We start from the raw sequence: 7,053 nt of genomic DNA on the forward strand, positions 1-7,053 counted from the left end.
AACTACGGTCATCACCGGGAGTGGTCCTGATTATTGTCACTTCGGGGTTGCCGGATCATAACACATAGTAGGTGACTATTGACTTGCAAGATAGGATCAAGAACTCACATATATTCATGAAAACATAATAGGTTCAGATCTAAAATCATGGCACTCGGGCCCTAGTGACAAGCATTAAGCATAGTAAAGTCATAGCAACATCAATCTTAGAACATAATGGATACTAGGGATCAAACCCTAACAAAACCAACTCGATTACATGGTAAATCTCATCCAACCCATCACTGTCCAGCAAGCCTATGGCGAGATTACTCACGCACGGCGGTGAGCATCATGAAATTGGTGATGGAGGATGGTTGATGACCATGATGGCGACGGATTCCCCTCTCCGGATCCCCGAACAGACTCCAGATCAGCCCTCTCGAGGAAGATTAGGGCTTGGCGGTGGCTCCGTATCGAAAAACATGGTGAATCCATCTCTCTGATTTTTTTCCTCCCCGAAAGTGAATATACGGAGTTGAGGTTGAGGTCGGTGGAGTCCTAGGGGGCCCATGAGGCAGGGGGCGCGCCCCAGGGGGGCGCCCTGCACCCACGTGGACAGGGTGTGGGCCCCCTGACGCTGAATCTTTCGCCAATATTTTTCATTAATTCCAAAATGTGTCTCCGTGGATTTTCAGGTCATTCCGAGAACTTTTATTTCTGCACAAAAATAACACCATGGCAGTTCTGCTGAAAACATCATGAGTCCGGGTTAGTTCCATTCAAATCATGCAAGTTAGAGTCCAAAACAAGGGCAAGAGTGTTTAAAAAGTAGATACCTTGGAGAGGTATCAACTCCCCCAAGCTTAAACCCTTGCTTGTCCTCAAGCAATTCAGTTGACAAACTAAAAGTGATAAGAAAAACTTTTACAAACTCTGTTTGATCTTGTTGTTGCAAATATGTAAAGCCAGCATTCAAGTTTTCAGCAAAGATTATGAACTAACCATATTCACAATAACATTTAGGTCTCATGTTTACTCATATCAATGGCATAATCAACTAGCGAGCAATAATAATAAATCTCGGATGACAACACTTTCTCAAAACAATCATAACATGATATAACAAGATGGTATCTCGCTAGCCCTTTCTGAGAACGCAAAACATAAATGCAGAGCACCCCTAAAGATCAAGGACTGACTAGACATTGTAATTCATGGTAAAAGAGATCCAGTCATAGTCAATGTAAATTAATAGCAATGCATGCGAATGGCAGCGGTGCTCTCCAACTGGTGCTTTTTAATAAGAGGATGATGACTCACCATAAAAGTAAATAGATATGCCCTTCACAGAGGGAAGCAGGGATTTGCAGAGGCGCTAGAGCTCGAGTTTTGAAACAGAGATAAATAATATTTTGAGTGGCATACTTTCATTGTCGACATAACAACCAAGAGATCTCGATATCTTCCATGCTACACACACTATAGGCGGTTCCCAAACAGAATGGTAAAGTTTGTACTCCCACCACTAACAAACATCAATCCATGGCTTGTTTGAAACAACGGGTGTCGTCCAACTAACAACAATCCTGGGGGAGTTTTGTTTGCAATTATTTTGATTTGATTTGAGCATGGGATTGGGCATCCCGGTTACCGGCCATTTCCTCATGAGTGATGAGCGGAGTCCACTCATCGTGAGAATAACCCACCTAGAATGGAAGATATAGACAACCCTAGTTGACACATGAGCTATTTGAGCATACAAAACAGAATTTCATTTGAAGGTTTAGAGTTTGGCACATACAAATATACTTGGAACAACAAGTAAATACCGCATATAGGAAGGTATGGTGGACTCATATGGAATAACTTTGGGGTTTATGGAAGTGGATGCACAAGTAGTATTCCCGCTTAGTACAAGTGAAGGCTAGAAAGAGACTGGGAAGCAACCAACTAGAGAGCGACAACAGTCATGAACATGCATTAATATTAATCAACAATGAGTGCAAGCATGAGTACGATATAAATCACCGTGAACATAAATATCATGGAGGCTATGTTGATTTTGTTTCAACTACATGCGTGAACATGTGCCAAGTCAGGCCACTCGAATCGTTCAAAGGAGGATACCACCCTATCATACCACATCACAACCATTTAAATAGCATGTTGGCACGCAAGGCAAACCATTTTAAACTCCTAGCTAATTAAGCATGGCATGAGCAATTATAATCTCTAATGTTAATTGCAAACATGTTTCATACATAATAGGCTGAATCAGGAACGATGAACTAATCATATTTACAAAAAAACAAGATAGGTTGAGTTCATACCAGCTTCTCTCATCTCACTCAGTCCATCATATATCGTCATTATCGCCTTTCACTCGCATGACTGAACGGTGTAGATAATAATAATAGTGCACATGCATTGGACTAAGCTGGAATCTGCAAGCATTTAATACAAGGGAGAAGACAAGGTAATATGGGCTCTTGGTTAAATCAACAATAATGCATATGAGAGCCACTCAACATTTTCATCATGGTCTTCTCCTCTCGACCCCCAAAGAATAAGAAAAGAAATAAAACTATTTACACAGGAAAGCTCCCAAGAAGCAAAAGAAGAAAGAGAAATATTTTGGGGTTTTCTTTTAATTACTACTACTACAGGCATGGAAAGTAAACTAGCTAAAAGCTACAACTGTTTTTTTGTTTTTCTTAAGGTTTTTCAAACACATAAGAAGAAGACTTAGAAAATAAAGTAAACTAGCATGGATAGTACAATGAAAAAGTATGAGCACTGACAACTAGAATGAGTGTGTGAACATGAATGTAATGTCAATGAGAAATGCTTACTCCCGTAAGCTTAGGATTTTGGCCTAAGTTGGTCTATGCCCACGGATCGAAGCTACTCTCTCCGGTGTACTAAGGAGGGTCCTCAGGGTGCCACTGGTTGGCGATCTCCTCCGGATCTCACTGATAAACAGACTGTCGATAAGGGTCAAGTGGTGGCTCAGGCTCAAGCTCTGGGACTTGTGTCAGCCTCCAGTATGCATAAATGGCCTCGGGTAAGATGAGGTACATGCCTAAAAGTATGTTAAATAAAGAGGGTGCAGTCAAGGTAATAGTCTCATAGCGAGTTTTATCAAATATCAAATTATACTTAAGCATCTTCTTCTTATTTTTAACAATAAATTCATGTGCTACCATACTCTTATAATCTAGAAAAATAGGGGGCATCAACTTTTCCTCTTTCTCATAATGCCTAATAGGTATCTCAAAGTGTTTAGAAAGGTGTGAAGCAAAGATGCCTCTGAAGATGGGGCCCTTTGTATGGTTCAGACTTAATCGTTTAGCAACAATAGCGCCTAAGCTGAAAGTTGTATCACGAAACAAAGCATGGCGAAAAATGACAAGATCAGGAGCACTAAGATTTCCACTATTACCACGACCAATTAAGCATCTACTAGCAAATATCGCAAAGTAACATAGAACAGGAAAATGTATACTAGTAATTCTTGCATCAGAAACTTTCCTCGTTTCCACTACTGCAATTCTATCAATAAATCCATCCACATCACTACAATGTGGTTCCTCGATGCTGCCCACAAAGGGTATCTTGCAGACCCGACAAAAATCATGGAGTGACATCTCCTTAACCTCGTCATATAGGTGAAATGCCACTGAAGGTGGTGATTTCTTAGCATAGAATTAAAAAAATTGCACGAAAATATTAGTGAGTAGGAGATATTGTTCGCGCTGGTCGTGGAGGAAGTCGGCGAGGCCTGCATTCTCAGCCAAGTAATAAAAGTCATCTTAAATTCTGGCGGCTCTCAAGAACGCATCACAAGGCGATTCGCACGGTCGAACCTCCGTCGTGCGAGGAAGATTTTATTTGGGCCTTTTATTCTCCTCATTCTGGTTATCCTTCAAGCTTCGGCTCGAAGAGCTCCTCAACAATCTCTTCATCATTTTCTTTCTCTGAAAAATTTCTGAAATTTTTTAGTGACTCAAAATAAAAGTGAACCAAACTCAACAAGATTGATAGCAACTACTCCCACAAGTGCCTAGAGGCTATATCATGCATTAAAACTACTTTGGACCATATAAATTTGACATGCAAGCTCAAGAACAGGGTCACCTTAGCAGCAAAAAATTGCAATAAATAAATCACTAGAACAAAAACTAATTGGACCATTGGAGGAGTCACATACCGAAGAACAATACCCCCAAACAGTTCTGTGAATGGAGCTTTGAGCAAAGAGATCGAAAATGGCAACAAGATGAGCTAGAACAGGGGTTTGAGCTATGGGAGGATTTTTCTGGAGGAAGACGAAGTGAGTGCGTGCTGGAATAAGTGGAGGGGTCCATGTGGGGCCCACAAGGCAGGAGGGCGCACCCTGTGCCCTTGTAGCCAAATGGTGGGCCCCCTGGTGTGTTCTCAGTGCCAGAAATTCTTAAATATTCTACAGAAAATTATATTTCATTTTCAGGACCTTTGGAGAACTTTTATTTTGGGGGTATTTTTATTGCAAGGATAATTCAAAAAACAGACAAAAATACTATTTTTTCTTTATTTAATCTAAATAACTGAAAGTAAAAGGAGGGTACAAAGAGTGGTGCTTTCTAACTTCATCCATCTCGTGCTCATCAAAAGGAATCCACTAACAAGGTTGATCAAGTATTGTTAACAAACTCTTTCCGAATAACATGAAACCGGAGAAATTTTGAATAACACTAGGTTACCTCAACGGGGATATGCATGTCCCCAACAATAAGTGTTGGGGAACGCAGTAATTTCAAAAAAAATCCTAAGCACACGCAAGATCATGGTGATGCATAGCAACGAGAGGGGAAGAGTGTTGTCCACTATAACATCCCAAATTTTCAATTTGGAATGTTATACAATAAATCATCTTTGCATAGCATATTTTATTGCATTTTGGTTGATCCTAGAAATTTCACGCAACTCAAGGACCCTCGAAGAGAGTTGGGGATTTCGTTATTTTCATATTTGAGTTTTCCTCAAATTTTGAAAATAGGATCATTTTATTTTATTTATTTTATCTTCAATTATTTCTATCATAAAAATATGAGAGAGGGAATAAAATGACTTTCCCAAAATAAAGAAATATTGAGGATTTAATAATAAAATCAAATGAGTTTTTATTTTGTATTTATTTGCTATTTTATTTGAATTTAGGAAAAATGTGCGTTTTTCAAAATTGCATTTAGGCCCCAAATATATGTTCATCCTGTGCGGCTTGATTTTAGAAGCCGGGGAAAATTTATTTCGGGATTTTTGGAGTCCCTTTAGTATTCCTTTTGTTTTTTTCTGAGCGTAACTATTTTAAAAAAAATGAACCGACCTTGGGCCGGGGCTTTATATAGCGAGCCACCCGGCCGCCCCAGCCCAAGTCGCGCCGCCCGCCCAAACACTAGCTGCGCCGCGCCCTGCAGCCGCCGCCGCCGCTGCTGCGCCGCCGCCCGCCGCCGACGAGGTCGAACCGCCCGCCCGTTTTTTTTAGAAAACTGTTGGTTTTCACCGGTTTATTTTTGATTTTTTTAGATTCGTTTTTTAGATAGATCAGTTTTTTTCTCGGTTTAGTTAATTAGCGAGTGTTCGCTTGTTCGTTCATTGTAACGAACATGTTATTTGTTTAGATCTAGTTAACGAACGTTCGTTCCTTAATCTGTTCGTCATTTTTCTTTTTCTTGGATTAAACCCGCGATTTTTCTGATCGCGATTTCTGATCCGATTTTCGTTTTAGTATAACTTTTCGCTCGTTTATCGGAATCAGGCAATTCAAGCGCCTGGAGTTTCATCTTGAAACCCTCTTTCCGTTTAACCAACTCAAACAAGTTTTTGCTTCTGTAAAATTTGACCTAGATCCAGAATAGTAAATGAAGCTTGTTTCTTTTGCCGTTTGTCTTTCGTTGCTTCGTTCGATTTGAGTCTTTTTGTCAACCGGAGTTCTTAAGTTGAACTTTCTGGTTAGATATCTTATTTGAGTTTTACATGTGCTTTAGTCGAGTACTGATTGTATGCTGGTTTGTTTGTGATAGAGTACCCGGAGTGCGCCGCTTGCTACTTTGAATCGCTAGGTTTCACGGATCATCAGCAAGGCAAGTAACACTTTGATCATACTTCCTATTACCCAGTTTTTATTGCATTAGATCAACCCTCACACATTGCATGATTAGGATCTAAATAAATTGTGGGTTTGGGAAGTAGATGAGGTAGCACCTATTACCTGTTTTATTATCAAACCTTTGGGAGTTACTTCTACGTTTGCTTATTATGCCATGCTATGCTAGTAGACGTGGATTGAGTGAGTGTATCCATGGCAGATGTGAGATTGTTAAATTAATGGTTTATCTAAGGTGGCAACTTAAACACGCATCTAGGTGGATTGAGGCACCTGGGTATTCCAGCGATTGCCTGTTTTTCTTTTGGACCTCCACCCAGACTCAAAGGGATCATGAGATTATTCATACTAGAAACTTCTGTGTGCAGCCACAAGCTATTATGGGCTCTAGCATAGTTGATTAAGTCGTTTGAACTCTTACAGTGGTAGACTAGCAGATGTAGGGGTTGTAGGTGGTACGGTCTACCCATCGTAAGGTGCAAACGCTTCTGAGAGACTATGTCTTGGTCATCCGTTTCTCAAACACCATGTAGTGCGAGAAATCCAACGGAGGAGATCGAGTCTTGTGGGGAAAAGTGCGCAAACCTCTGCAGAGTGTATAAACTAATCATGGCTAGCCATGTCCCCGGTTATGGACATCTTGAGTATCTAGTACTTGGATTATCATGTGAATCTCATCATGTTACTCAAATTAATTTTGTTGGGTTTTTAATGATGTTACTTAATTGGGATTGAGAATGCTGTCAATCATTCTCAATGTTCAACAACCACCATGATAGTTAATTAAAAAGTATTCCTTTGCAGTAGGGAAAATTGGCTTTATGCAAAACTGTAACCATAGAGCTTTCCACTAGCCAAATATGCATGTAGTATAGCCTTATTCCTTCATTGCTCTCTATGTGTTACATTGCCAGCATATTCCATGT

This window comes from Triticum dicoccoides, chromosome 2A (assembly GCF_002162155.2).
Source record: "Triticum dicoccoides isolate Atlit2015 ecotype Zavitan chromosome 2A, WEW_v2.0, whole genome shotgun sequence".
In the NCBI taxonomy this organism is placed as follows: domain Eukaryota; kingdom Viridiplantae; phylum Streptophyta; class Magnoliopsida; order Poales; family Poaceae; genus Triticum; species Triticum dicoccoides.